Source organism: Monodelphis domestica, chromosome 4 (assembly GCF_027887165.1).
Source record: "Monodelphis domestica isolate mMonDom1 chromosome 4, mMonDom1.pri, whole genome shotgun sequence".
NCBI classification, from domain to species: Eukaryota; Metazoa; Chordata; class Mammalia; order Didelphimorphia; family Didelphidae; genus Monodelphis; species Monodelphis domestica.
In genome coordinates, this window is record NC_077230.1 from 72776411 (window position 1) to 72791125 (window position 14715).

A 14715-nucleotide genomic window follows, 5' to 3' on the forward strand; every position below is an offset into this window, starting at 1 on the left:
CAACCACTGCAATAGAGGAAGGGGGAGCTTCCAGAGAGAACTCCGGACACGTACTTTCCTTTCCCTTCCCAGCTCGGGCTAGGGATTCGGCGTCACGGACTAGTGATTAGGACTATTGCCCCTTGGCGGGAGCGGAGGCGAGAAGGGTTCTTTCCCTAGTCTCAGTGGGTTCGAGGGCCTCTCTCTCCCTCTCTGGCTGGAGTTGGTTGGAGCCGGTTGCGGGGCGGTGAGGAGGAGGAGGAGGAGGAGGAGGTGGAGGAGATCTGGCGGGCCCTTGGGTGGGGGGTGAGCGCTACTCGGTCTAGGTCCGTAGAGGGCGGGCTGCATCTGGAGCGGACGGACTGAGATTGGGACTTCGGTGAGCGGGGCAGGGCAGGGCAGGGCAGGGCAAGGCAGGGCAGGGCAAGGGCCGAGTCGAGAGGGAGAGACGGCCAGGAACCAACAGCAAGAAGCAGCAGAGAAGATGACAAGGTTAGTGGGGACCGAGAAGAAGTTTCTTTGCTCTTTTTCACCCCCGGTACTAGAAACAAAAGCAGGGCGGAGGGGTGGAGGGGGGGGGGTGTCGGTGCTGAGTAGAGAAAGGTATGGGGTCTGATGGGAATCAGAAAAGTTGCGTGTCTTTTGGGGGGTACCAAGGAGATGTGGGGACTGTTGGGGGACCTCCACTTGGCGCTGGATCTAGAGGTCCTGGGGCCAGAGTACGTTGTCGGGGGAGGGAAGCAGATGCTTAAAAGTCTTCTCCCTCATCTTGGTTTCTGTAGAGTGGGAATATGTGTTGGGTGGGGGCCCGGGTAACGGTGTTTGTCAAATAGGGGAGACATTTTCCGTGATTCTCTCCTGAGAACTCTCAAAAGGGAGTTTAAGAGATTTGCAGGGACCCCAGAAGTACCTTTCTTTGGATGGGGTTTTGGGACAGAGGTGCACAACTGCGGTTGTCCTGAAGTGTAATGAGAGCTAGCACTGGGCAGCAGTGGAGCTTTTGGAGGAAGAAACCGAGCCAGAGAACTTGGCATCTGGAGGGAGCTTCCCGGCTGGGACTTTTCCTACTTTACTCTGCGTGTGTAAGGGTTACCTATAAGTCACTTAAGCCCTCCGAAGCCAGTCGCTTGCTTTTGTTGCCTTTTCTAAGAGTTTGGAGTATCCCCGTGTTCAGCTTTGGAAAACAGCCTGCTTGCTAGCCCCAGCTGGTTGAGGAAGGGGATGTTCGCCCTCTCCCCGCTTTTTTTGTTGTTGGTTGGGAGATTTAATAACAGATCCAGTCAGTCATTTGTTAAAAGCGCAGAAGACCTGGCTCACCCCAGCCAGAGCCAGGAAATTAAAAGGCTGACAGGCAGTAGCTCCAAGGGCTGGTGTTTCCTGTTTTAAAGAGCTTTGTAAATTGAATCTACCTCCCCCATAAATCCGTCTACCCTTCTTATGCAAAAGGAAAACCTAGCAGACTGGGGAAAAGTGAGACTGGAGGAGAAAAGTGCTGGATTTGGAGTCAAAGGATTTGGGTGTTAATGGGAGTCTGCTCTCTATTTCCTGTGTGACCTGGAGCAAGGCACGGAACTTCCCAGGGCTTTAATTTCCTAGTCTGTAAAATGGGGGTTAGGGGCGGACTAGATGACCTTCAAGGGCCTTTCCAGGTCGAAATCTCGGAATCTCTGACTAAGCCTGTTACCTTTTATCCTCCCTACTCTTGCCCTTACCGTTTTGCCCGAGGCTCATCTCTCATCTCTTCTCTCACCTCTCATCCCCTTAACTCCCCAGAAGTCTCCGGCTGTTAGGTAATTTACCACTGTAAATATTGCTCCACCCAAGTGCTGAGGGGAGTGGAAAATAGAGAATAGTCACCCCCCCCCCCCAAAGTGACGATTTTGTTAGATTTCTTTTTTAAAAACTCAGTAAAATATTGATAGTTAATATTGATGTGACCCCCCCTTCCACTTACACGTTTTTACTTATGAATGCCATTTATAGCTGTGTTGATATGTTAGGTGTTTGGGGTTTTGTTTTATTTGGTTTACTAATGAATGTTTTGATAACCTGTGGGTTTCTTCTGGATTCTTTATTCAGTTCTGCCAGAAGTCTGATATTTCAATGAATCACCAAGGGGTTAAATGTGTTCCCTGGAAGTGGTAGGGGATTCTTGGAGTCTAGGAGGATAGCAACAAGTTGTTGGGTTTTGAATGAATAAACGTTTAAGTTGTCTACTATTAAAAAAGAAGGGCTCATTTCCTGGGTGCTATTGTCTTCGATTGTGTAAATATTTATAAGGAAGAAGACCTAAGTTCCTTTGAAAAAACAATCAAACAGTGGCCTTTTTCATGTCTTTAACTTGGTCATTTAAAGGCATTATGGATTATCCATAGAAGAGGCACATGCATTATTACTTGGGAGAAAGAAGAATTATTGCACTTGAATAATATAAGTAACTAGTGCAGCCTTCACCTCTTGAGACCTAGAGGTTTACAAATCCCAATCTCACTGACAAATGGAAAAATGAGATGTTTGGTTTTAGAACAGTCATCATTTTGCTCAATTTGCAATCTTCAATCTGTTTCAAGCAGCTGGCAGCTGTTGCTCCTAGAAATGAGGCCCAAGACCTTGAGTGTAGGGGGTGCACTCTGGATCCATAATGGAGATGGGAGAATCAGAGAATTCTGAGAAAATTATGTCAAGAAGCTCATAATTCCTCTTCCAGGAGCCTGACTGAAGCCAGAGCTTCCAAAAGAACTTCCTTTTATTTATAGAAATAGGGGATGTGGAAGAAATAGAGGGGGAGAGAGGTGAAGAGGACAACTTTTAATTGATTTACCAATGAATAGCTAACTTGCTTCATCCTCTCCCCTCTCCCCAGCTATTTTTCCCAGTTATGAAAAGAAAGATTATTCTTAATCCAAAACTATACTGGAAAAGTAAATGAGAGAATCAGATTTCTTTCAAATCATCTTACTAGACTAGCAATGGGGGTTATGACTGTTAATTTTTAGCCCATAGCATGTGAGCTTGCCAAACTGCAAGCTTGGAAGGAGAGTTATTTTGCACCGATTCCAAGAGCACATGTATTTCATGAGTTAGATTGCCCATGCAGATGTTTAAGTCTTTTCCCATCCCTTTAACTGATTATTAACCTGTACATGTCTTCTGCATCAAACAGAAACAAGTTCCAAATGATCTACTTAATCTACAATCCCCCATAATACTGCATCATTGCCCGTGGGCATATTTTAACAGGCTTCATAACACTAATTTGGCTCCTTGGAGAACTTGTTTTACAGTGTGTGCTGGCTCTACCCAGGAAGAATGCATTTTAAGATTCTTTATGCCTGTAGGAAATCTTTGTATTTAAGAATCACCAAGTATATTACAGGTGTTAAGTTACAAGTAATTGCCTGCTATTTTTCTTTATGTTTGGGTGAGCTGATAGAGGTACAAAATCCACAGGCAGGGAAAAGGAATCTTTTGAGACCTGTGTCTCCTCCTTCTGTGCCAAAGATATAGGATGTTGCATTCAGGACTTACCATATGTAGCCTTTGAATGGAGGCTGATTTGGCATTAGCCCCAGGGGACATATAACATATGTCTTGGTGAAGCATCCCCAAGGAAGAGATGTTCATTTCTATTGTTCATGACCTATGTCACTCTACTGATGTCTGTACCATACCGTCCAGGGTAAAGTGGACAGCAGATGGGTTCACAGACACAACAGATGCTCCTTTCTAAACTCAGGTACAAAATGAAGCATTTCAACCAATCAGTTTCAAACAAACACTTACCTCATCCAGTCTCCCAGGTGCTGCTAGCCATATGCAAGACTAACTGAACTCCAAATGTCTTTGTTATAGGAGTACAGGGTATGTATACACAGAGATTAATGGAACAGACTTCAGCTCATAAAAATTGTTGATATTCCCTGGCCAAATGAGAGGGAGGGAGATATGATAGAAAGCATGTAAGGGAAAAATGAGATGTAACTAAAGAGAAATCAACAGGCTTATAAAGATGGTCTATATTGTCCTCAGATATCCAGGAAAATTGGAATAGTCTTCATATCTTAATGAATGGACAGATGTATACTTAAAGCTTTGGACCAGGAAGCTAGGAAACTTTATTTCCAGATAAGTTTGTGGTATAAAGTATGAAAGTTGTCAAAATCATTCTTTCCTACCAGAAAGGGATCTTGGAGGCCTTTAATTCAACTTCCTTTCTAAACAAATGGAGAAACAGAGGCCCAGTCAGATTAAATCACTTGTCCAGGTGATTAGATCCAAGTTTCAATAGTAGATCCAAGATTCAAACCCAGGTCTCCTGAATTCTTGGCCAGCATCCTTTCTATTAGACACTCGTTTCTGAATTTCCCTAATAGGAGATAATGATATCCAGTTATTTAGTTTCCTAGGATTAATTAAATAAAGCACTCAAAATATTCTGTTCATGGGTATGTACTAAGTAAGCTATTACCAGTATTAGAAATATTTTACATAAAAGCCCAATTGCAGTTGCATATATTTCCTTTATGTAGTAGTTTTGAAGTTTGGTTCCAATATTTCTTGGTAAGTTAAACTTGGGATTCCTTTCTGTTGATGCCTCATGTATTTCTCTCAACTATATATTTTTTAAAAATCTTACTTTCTTAGTAATAACTTTAAGACAAAAAGACAAAGACTAGAGAAAGGGTTAAGCCCAGTGCCACACAGCTAGGAAGTATCTGAGACCAAATTTGAACCAGGTCCTCCCAACTCCAAGTCTTGTGCTCTTACCCACTGAGGCACTTATCTGCCCCCTGTTTTATGTTTGTACATTTCTGTCTACTCCTATTATTTCTGAGCAAATTTTCTGTATTATTTCTTGGACTGTGATATCCTGGTTTTCTTTTTTATATGGTTTTTCTATAATCTTTAGATGATCATTTTCAATCTTCTCTGGAAATTGAGTATTCTTGTTTGGTTGTACTCTCATGCATTTTTCCAATCTTGCTTTATTTGTATTTATTTCTTTATTTTCCTTCTTTCTAATTTTTTCTTTCAACTTCTGTTCTCTTTTTAGAGAATGTACTGTTAGTTAAAGAGTTTGCTTCTTTTGTTCCAGTTTAGTTCTTCCAGCCTCTTGTTAGATTGGCAGATTTTTCCTTCAGATGTCTAACTTCTAGCTTATTTCTTTGTTCATCAAAGAAGAAACCTTAGAGTCAGAATGATCAGAATTCAAGTTCCACCTCTAAATATGGATATATGATCCTGGACTAGTCACTTAGCTCTTCAGAGCCTCAGATAATGAAGGCTACACATTGCAGTCATTTTTGTTCATCAATAGAGGAATTTATCTCATTTTTGAATTCTTTATGGCAATAAAATCACAAATTGACTCCTATTTCTTTGACATTGTTCTTTATCTCCCTTAATGCTACCATCTTCTCTCTGTTGATTTCCTCCAATTTATTCTGTATATATTTTGCTTGTACAAAATTGTTTTCATGTTGTCTCTTCTATTAGATTGTGAGTGTGAGTAGAGGCTATTGTTTGCCTTTTTATCTCTAGCATTTACCAGTGGGAGGCACATAGTAGGCTCTTAATAAATACTGATTGATTCATTAGTCATTTGTTGTTTTTTTTTTCTTTCTCTATTTCATGTGATTTTTTCTTTGGTCTGCTTCTTGTTAGTAGTCCCTTCTTTTATGAATGACCAGTACTGTTTTAACTTGGTTCTTGTTCTCTTATCTTATCAGGTTGGGACATGGTCAGAGTCTCCCCAGGTGTGGAAGTGACTCAGACCGCTGCCCTCTATTTTGACCAGGATTTCCTCTCTAAGAATTTCTTTAGTCTTTAGGCTGCCTGGAGGAGGTGGGAAGGTGGATGACCCCACCTCAGAGGCCAGTGGGGCAGTGGTATTCCAAAAACCTTTGCAGTTAGATCTCTTCCTTTCTCTCCTTCTTGCTGGCTCCCTTTTTAGTCCTGTACTGTATTACAAATTGCAAGCAATGCTATATACTTCTGGTATCCTTCCTTCTCCAGTCTCCACACTTCTGCACAGCTGTCCCCTTTCTTCTGAAGCATGAGCTTGGTCTGATTCAGAGACCTCAAGTCTCCCTGAGTGTGGGGGATTCCCCTTGGAACACAGCCATGGGATTAACTCCTAAAGTCTTTGTCTAAATCTGAAGCTGCCAAAAGGATCCATGCTTCTAGGTGGGTGGGCTGTGAGAGATGGGAGGGAAAGTCAGGGGTGCTAGTATCAGGACAATTAGGCCTCTCAGCCTACCTGGGAGGAGCAGGGTCCCCTTTGGGACTCTGCCAAGTGATCGGTCCCCAGAAGGCTGTACCTAAAGTTGCTGCAGTGGACAGGAGAGATGAGATGTATTGCTATACTTGACCTGATAGCAGTTTGCTACAGAGAGGCCTGAGTAGGAGTTGTCAGGAATGAAGAGGAGGTCAGTGAGTTGGCCTTCAACCTGGGAGGAGAGGTTTGTGGGTTTTTTGGTAAGAAAGAGTATGGAATTAGGTTCTTCCTATCTTTGTTGAATCAGCAGCATTTTGTGATTCTTTATGTATTTTCTTAGGGGGTTCAGTAGACAAAGCCCAGGGCCTGGAGTCAGAAAGACCCAAGTTCCAATTTGATCTCAGATGCTTACTGGCTGTGTGACTCAGGGAAAATCATTTAGCCTCTGTTTGCCTTAGTTTCTTCATCTGTAAAATGGAGATAATAGCACCGACTTTGCAAAGTTGTTCTGTGTATCAAATGAGATAATAGTTGTAAAGCATTTAGTACAGTATCTGATACATAGTAACTGCTATATACATGTTAGCAACTATTGTTATTTAATATCATTATTTGATGTGGCAAGGCAAAGAGCTAACTTCCTCTAGGTAACCATCTTCCTAGAATTCCTGAACTTTTTTTTTTGCTTCTTATATGCACATCTTGGGGACTAACTGTTAGATGCAGAAATCTTAAGCTTTTGCAAAGCTAAATATTATTATTCTCATAGATATTTTATCTAATTCCCATCTCTTTGCATTCTTGGCACTGTAGGAAAGGCCCTTAAACACACAGCATCTAGAATAAATTGGATTCATCTGTATTTCTGATGTTTAATTACACCTTTCTAAGCATAGTCTTCTAGTTCCATGAACTGGTAAATGAGTATAACTCAATTGTTGTTGTCATTTAGTTATTTTTCAGTTGTGTCCAACTCTTCATGATCCCATTTGGTATTTTCTTGACAAAGAGACTGGAGTGGTTTGCCATTTCCTTCTTGCAGCTCATTTTACAGATGAGAAAACTGAGGCAAACAAGATGAAGTAATTTTCCCAGGGTCACACAGCTAGTAAGTGACTGATACTTGGTTTGAAATCAGATCTTCCTGACTACAGGTCCAGAATTCTGTTCACTGCACAATCTAGTAGCCTTGGACAAAATCATTGCCTAATGGCAAACTTTCTGGTGATGTCTTTCAGAACTTAGTTTAGGTTGGTCCTTGTAAAATAGACGTAGTTAGAGGATCATAGAATATGAACTAAAAGTGACATTAGAGGACACTTAGTTAAACTTTGGATTTTACAAGTGAAATGAAGTCCCAAAGTAGATAAGTGACTTGCCCAAGGATTTTTCCTATATCACTGCATGGCCTCTACCTGAAACATTCTGAGCTGAGTAGGGTGCTCCAGAGTTTGTGCTCCTTTGGCATAGTCTTTGAGAACCCAGCCACCTTACAACTAGGATGAGCCGCCATCTATTACAGAAAAGGAAGGAAGGAAGGAAGGAAGGAAGGAAGGAAGGAAGGAAGGAAGGAAGGAAGGAAGGAAGGAAGGAAGGAAGGAAGGAAGGGTTAGAGAAAGAAAGAGGGAAGGAAGAGAGGAAAGAAGGAAAGGGAGAGGGAGGGAGGGAGGAAGGGAAAGAAAAGGAGGGAGGAAGAAAGGAAAGAAGAAAAAAAGGAGGGAGCAAAAGAAGGAGAGAAGAAGAGAGCAAATGGAGGGAAGAGAGTGGAGGGATAAAGGAAAGAAGGGATTGATTTATAGATGCATTGCAACTTGAAATATAGGTTTAATCAACTTATCCTTTCAGCTTTTGGGGGGTAGAAATTTAATAACTATGGAACTTTGGGGAAATTATTTCTCTTTCTGGTCTAAGCCTAACATAATAACAGTTGTTCTGCCTACTTTGCAGGGTTGATGTGAAGAAAGGGCTTTGTAGACCTTAAAAATATTATAGAATCATAGATTTAGAGCTGGAAGGGACCCTACCACACTGACGGTATTTCCCTCCAGTTTCTCCCTTTCATCCACATTACTAGAGCGTGGTTTTTGGTTTTGTTTTGTTTTGTTGTATGTGAAGCTGTCCTTGGCTGGTCTGGCCACATGGCCTCACTCAGAGAACAAAAATACAAAAAACAAAAATCTGGTGGCTGGAAGATCAGTTGCCTTGACCTATGTTCTGCCTATGCTAAAACCAAGGCAGGGTAAAGTGGGAAGAAAGCCAAGCCTTGCATCCTTTCAGGGCCAGCCTAGACATGGGGGAGACTGAGATATGTATTGTGGAATGGGAGATGAGAGTCTAACTGCCTTCTGGCTAGCTCAAGTCCCTGCCTAACCATTAACAGAAGCAAAGTTTTTTCCACAGCAGGGTCCAGGGAATTATAGGTTCTGGGAATGCATAGCGAAATGCAGCATATACACTGTGTTGAATGAGATATCCGTAACGTATCACATTAGCATGAGCTGTGCAGCCCTGCCGCTTTCCCAGGATACCATGATGAAAAAATTTACCATGGTCTGAGAATGCCACAGGCTGAGAGCAGTAGCTGCCCCTCCAGATTTCAGTCTGACAATCAATTTCATCTCCAATGCCAGCTCTCAATTATCCAGGTCAACATGCACCGGATGTTGTCGTTTTCCTTTTCCTCTTTTGCCAGCAGCCCTTCTTTAGAGGAGTGAGTAGGTGAAATTGATCCCAAGTCAGGACCTACTCAACTGAACAAGTGTTTATTGATGAAAAGCCAATTTCAGCTTCTCCTCTCTGGCGCCACCATGTGGTAAACTTGCTGGTAAACAAAGAAGCACGTAAAAAGGAGGCTACAAATTGAGAAATGATTTTAATAATTGGCATTTATTTTGCACTTTAAAGTTCCCAAGAAAGGAAGTATTTCCTAGTGGCAATCAAAGTCATAAAGACATGAGTTCAGGTTCACTCTGTGACGCATACTAGCGAGGTCACTCTGGATAAGTCACCTAATTTCTCAGTAGCCTAGGGAATTCCATAAAAGTATACATTGCAGACAGGACCCAGTGGGGCAGCTAGGTGCAGTAGGTAGAGCACTGGATCTGGAGTTTAGAGGGAGTAAGTTAAAATCTAACCACAGACACTTACTGTGACCCTGGGTAAGCCATTCAACCGTTGTCTGCCTCAGTTTCCTCATCTGTGAAATGGGGATAGAACCTAATTCCCAGGGTTGTTGTAAGGTTCAATAATCAATTACATTTTAGAGAAGCAGGAGCAGGTTCAACAACCAGTTTACCTGCAGGGCACTAGAGCAGAATCTCCTAAATCTTGACAAGAATAGAGAGTCAGGAATATCTGGGAAAATTATAGAATTTTAGTCAGCTCAGCATAGGAAAATTGGCAAGCCTGGCACTAAAATTATTGGCATTCCAGGGTATATGGAATCACAAATTGTCCACCATATAAACTTCTATAAGTTTCACAAAGCAAAGAGGAATCTTTGCATTGGAAAATGGATTAGCTCTGCAGCCTAAGGGACCTGGATTCAAATTCTACTTCTAACCCATACAGTATGTGTTACCTTAGGTAAGTTACTTAAACTTGCTAGGCCTTAGTTCTCTCATATATAAGATGCAAACTTTGGAATAGATGAATGAATGAATGAATGGCTTCTGAGGTCACTTTCAGCACCCAATCTATAATGTAATAAATTTATTTTAAAGATATTCTAATATGTCAACCTTATATATTCAGCATGAATATATGGGAAATAATTTTTTAAGGTCTTGCAGTTCTGCAGGATGTATTGTTTCAGGTAGCACATAAGTAATATTAATTATTAAAAATTAATTATTTATTATTAATTATTATTAAATTGATTAATATAAAATAATTAATATTAATTAAAAATTAAAAAGTAATATAATTAATATTACTTATGTGCTACCTGAAATAAATAAATATGCTTATATTATAGGTCACCGAATGTTAGAACATGTGGGAATTTAGGTATTTAGTATTACTTTAATGATCTTAGAATGACTGATGCCAAGCCTAGTTGCATAATTGTTTTCCAGTAATGTCTGACTCTTTATGACCCCTCTTTGGGATTTTCTTGGCAAAGACACTGGATTGGTTTGCCATTTCCTTCTCCAGATCATTTGACAAATGAGGAAACTGAGGCAAACAGGGTTAAGTGACTTAGAGAGGATCACACCAGTAGTAAATGTCTGAGGCTGGATTTGGATTCAGAAAGATGAGTCTTACTGACTCTAAGCCTGGCACTCTGTCTGCTATACCACCTAGATGCCCCAGGCTAGCTGGTATAAAGAAATACTTTGTAAAATATTACAAAAACCTGACTCTTTGGAAAACTAAGGTCAGATTCCCAGCTAGATCACCTCTTTCTCCTTTCTTCATACTCCTAACCTCTTTGTTTTCATGATAGCAAGTGATCTCCTAGTTTCATAGAATCTATTACGTTTGAAGAAAAAAGCTCTTCCAGTATCATAGATCTAGAACTAGGAAGGGACCTTAGGACCATCTTGTCTAGTCTAATATTGCAGATAAGGAATGTGAGATCCGGGGTGATTAAGTGATTTATCCAAGGTCATAGAGGTTTTAAGCATCGGAGGTAGTATTGAAACCCTTCAACTCCAATCCTTCAACTCCACAGCTAATACTTTTTCTACATTTCATTCTGTGTTTTTTAGTTCCTTTTATTTTTATTTTTTATTTGTTTTTTTTCCCCACATCCTAACTGGAGATTATTATTTAATGCAAATAAAATGTGAAAAGTAGTTTGCCCATTTTTTTGCTACTATTCTACATTCTGGTACATATGGATTAATGATCTTGATGGTTAACTATCTAGTGTTTCTGCTCTCCTCAGAATTTCTTAGAGGAAAACATTTTGACCAGACTCTTTTTTTAAACTCTTACCTTCCATGTTAGAATCGATAATGTCTTTTTTGGTTTCAAGGCAGAAGAGGGTAATGAGAGTTAAATAACTTTCCTAGGGTCATGCAGGGAGTATCTGAGGCTAGATTTGATCCCAGGACCTTCTATCTCTAAGCCTAGTTCTCAATCCACTGAGCCACTTAGTTGCCCCGACCAGAGCTCTTTCTTAAACATCATGTACCAAAATTTGTCTTTCTCTTCTTTGCGGCATTATTTCTATCATTAACAGAGGGCATCAAGATATGGCTCTTACATCTATCTCATCATTTGTTGTGAAAACCTTTAAGTTTATGCATATCATAATCTTGCCATACTAGTCTGGTTGGCACCAGATGAAGGTTTTGGTTCTCTTCTTGATTATTTTAGACTTATGGAGGGTTTTGAGGATATGCCTGTTGCCAGCGAAGAGATATCAGCTGCCTCCATAGGCAGCTTTCTCAAGGAGGAGACAAAAGGGAATGCAATACAATTTATGACTGCTAATAGATAGGGCATCTGCAAGGGGGAAAACATGTCCTTCACCCCTTCCTTCTTGTACTTTAACATCGTCTCAATTGGCTTAAAAACAAGCATTCATTTCATTATGGATCTACATATTTTGGGTTTTTCTTTGATAGAAAAGCATTATCTCTGTGCTGAGAGTATTTGAACAATTTAACCAGAATTTAATTATCTATGGCTTCACCAGTTAGCATCCCCTTCAAAGGAAGCAGTGGAAGGGACCGAAGGGGCATTTACAACAAGGACACTATTTCCTAGCAAATCATTATTTTTTTAGTCTCTTTCCCAGGGGATGTAATTTTTTTTAAAAGGAGGAAGTTTAAAGTAAATGAACGGAGTTCAGGAAGCTAGAGTGGGGGGCGTATGTCTGAGGGGAGGACATGGGGGACCTTCAGCAATATTTAAAGACTGTTTGGGATGTTTGCAAAGCTGTGTGTAGGAAGGGATATTTGTAGAGAGGAGGCTGTTTGCAAAGATGGGGTCTAGGGTTATTTGCTGAGATGGAGTTGTTTGCCAAATGGGGGTGGACGAGATTTTTTCAGAATTGAAGGATTTGTGAAGCTGGAGGGGTATGTTTGCAGAGAGGGAGTTAAGAGGGCAGAGCATCAACTGAGGTTGTTTGGAGAACTTGGGATAAAGATGGATATGGAGTTTGGAATTTACTTTAAAAGAGACTATGGCTAAAAATACTGGTGTTTTCCTTAGCCACCAATTATTATCATCTCTCTCAGCTGCTAATGGATGGATTGAGTAGGAAACTGAAATCGATCAATCAACAAACATTTATTAAATTCCTGTTGTACGCTAGGCACCGTGAGGTGCTGTAACCAATGACAAAAGTGAAATATGAATCTCATCCATTGTTTTTCAGTATAAAACTTAACCTCTGTTAACAATGTGAATATGCAACCATTTAGACTAATGTAGTATTTCTCAGACTTTTTAAATTCACTCTACCTCCCTCATGTGAGACCAGAAAAAAAAAAGTAACCTGTGGAATGATGAAATATCCTGGGCAGACATCTAGATTTCATTAACCGTTTATAACCAATTACTTAACTAGAAAAAAAGCACAAACCTTGTCGTGTTATGAACATTAATACTACAAGAGTTAGTGAACAACCAATGGTCATATGTAGTTACTTTGAAGACCACAATTTAAAAGAGAAAATAGAAATAATGATAGTGAAAATGATGAACACAATGCATAAAAACATAGGATATTCAAGGAAGAAGGCGACTGAAAGATTACGAGGTTCCATTCTTTTTTTTTTTTTTAGAAAGAGTCCCTGTAAGCAAAGGGAAATAACTTGCTTAGACTCACACAACTAGAGCAGGACTTGTTTTCTGCATCTATTGAGATAATCATGTGATTTTTGTCAGTTTGCTTGTTAATATGGTCGATTATGTGGATGGTTTTCCTAATGTTGAACCATCCTTGCATTCCTGGTATAAATCCCCCCTGTTTTATCCCTCTTGCCTAACATAATACCTGACACAGAACAAGCACTTATTCATTGCTTTTTGATAGCTGGTGGAAGAGCTGAACCTGCAAGCCAGGCTTCCTAACTCTTTTCACAGTGTATTACAATTTTGGCAATTTAGAAGATCCCTGAGGAAGTGTAATGCTAAAAAATATTATATATATTAATATATGATATATATTAATATATAATATATAATTAATATATTGTAAAATAATTAGTTTTTTCAAATTTTCAAATTTAAAAAAATTTAAAATAAATAATATATAACATAATTAAAATAGAATACATAAAATATTATATATATAATAAAAATATTAGATGAAAGAATGAAATAGGGGAAGACACAAAGAATACCCACATTTTAATTTTCAAGACTAAAATTATCATTTCCCAATTACTGAAAAATATGTGTATATTTACATATATAATGTAACATAACAATACTAGCATTTTTTGATGCTTACGATTCACAAAGCATTTTACAAAAATAATTTCATTTTATCCTCACAACAACTATGGGAAGTAGGTGCTATTTTAATTTTCACTTTACAGATGATAAAACTGAGGCAGTTAGAGCTTAAATGACTTGCCCAGGGTCACTCAGCCAATAAGTATTCCTGATCCCAGGCCCGGTGTATATACACAGTATATATACATTTGCACATACATAGTCATACAAACATTGCTATAATCAGGTAAAGGAGAAGAGGCAGCCAGAGCCCTGAGGTCCAGTCTCGGGCTTTTCTAGGCAAGATACATACTTTTGCTATAATGCTCATAGGTGCAATATGGCTTGGGTCAGGGAAGAATGGACCCCCTCCCCATCCCTCCTGGTAGAATTACTTGCTCATGTCCTAGAGAATTGAAGTAAGAGCTTTTGGTGAAGTTATTTCTCTTTTCTAACTCATGTTAGAAAGGCATCTTACCTTCTTGCTGCAGAGGAGAAGGACGAAGGGACTATTTACTCCTCAGGGTCCAAAGAATACCTTGAAACCTCCAGAAGAGCTCAGCACCTCCTCTGTGAGATGGCCCCCATAGGCCCGTTGCCATGCATGTTTCATGTGGTACAACCTGTGCTACCTCGATGAATGAATGGAAAAAGTTTTAAGTATCCACTCATCCATTCATATGTGTGAGTATATACCCTTGTGGGAATATGTAAACTTCTATTTAAAGTTTCTTGCAAACTGTTTTATCAATTAAAAAAGTGGCACTTTTAAACCCTAATATTGCATTTCCTAAATTTCTTGAGAAAATGGTACTAAATAGAAGGAATATAAGAAAAGCAGCCAGAGTGGATTAATGATGCATATATAATTAAGCATATATGTCTGTATCTTCATGCTGAAAACAATACATTTTGTAGGTATTGCTGGATTCCTATCTAAGATATTTCAAGGAGAGCAAGATAGAGCATGGAAAAAGTCCAGATTTACTAATATTGGCCAAGAAAACATCAATATTACTGATCTATATACCTAGGATCCCACCCATACAAAATTGTTTAGTCATGTAGATATGAATGGAGAACATCCTCGATGGCAATATTTGTAGAGACCAATAAGTCTTCAG

The 14715-nt window shown here is 39.7% G+C and overlaps 1 protein-coding gene across 6 annotated transcripts in view; it reads left to right on the plus strand.

Annotated features, from left to right (window-relative positions):
* Positions 1-274: 274 nt before the first annotated feature.
* The window catches only part of PHLDB2 (pleckstrin homology like domain family B member 2), a 131842-nt gene continuing 117401 nt past the window's right edge, over positions 275-14715 (plus strand). For 5 of the 6 annotated variants that reach the window (XM_007493651.3, XM_001362412.5, XM_007493654.3 and 2 more), the window contains exon 1: positions 308-471. The gene's annotated coding sequence lies outside the window, so the exon portion shown is untranslated. Of the gene's footprint in view, positions 472-14715 lie in introns of all 6 variants that reach the window. The other variant, XM_007493652.3, reaches the window with a different exon arrangement.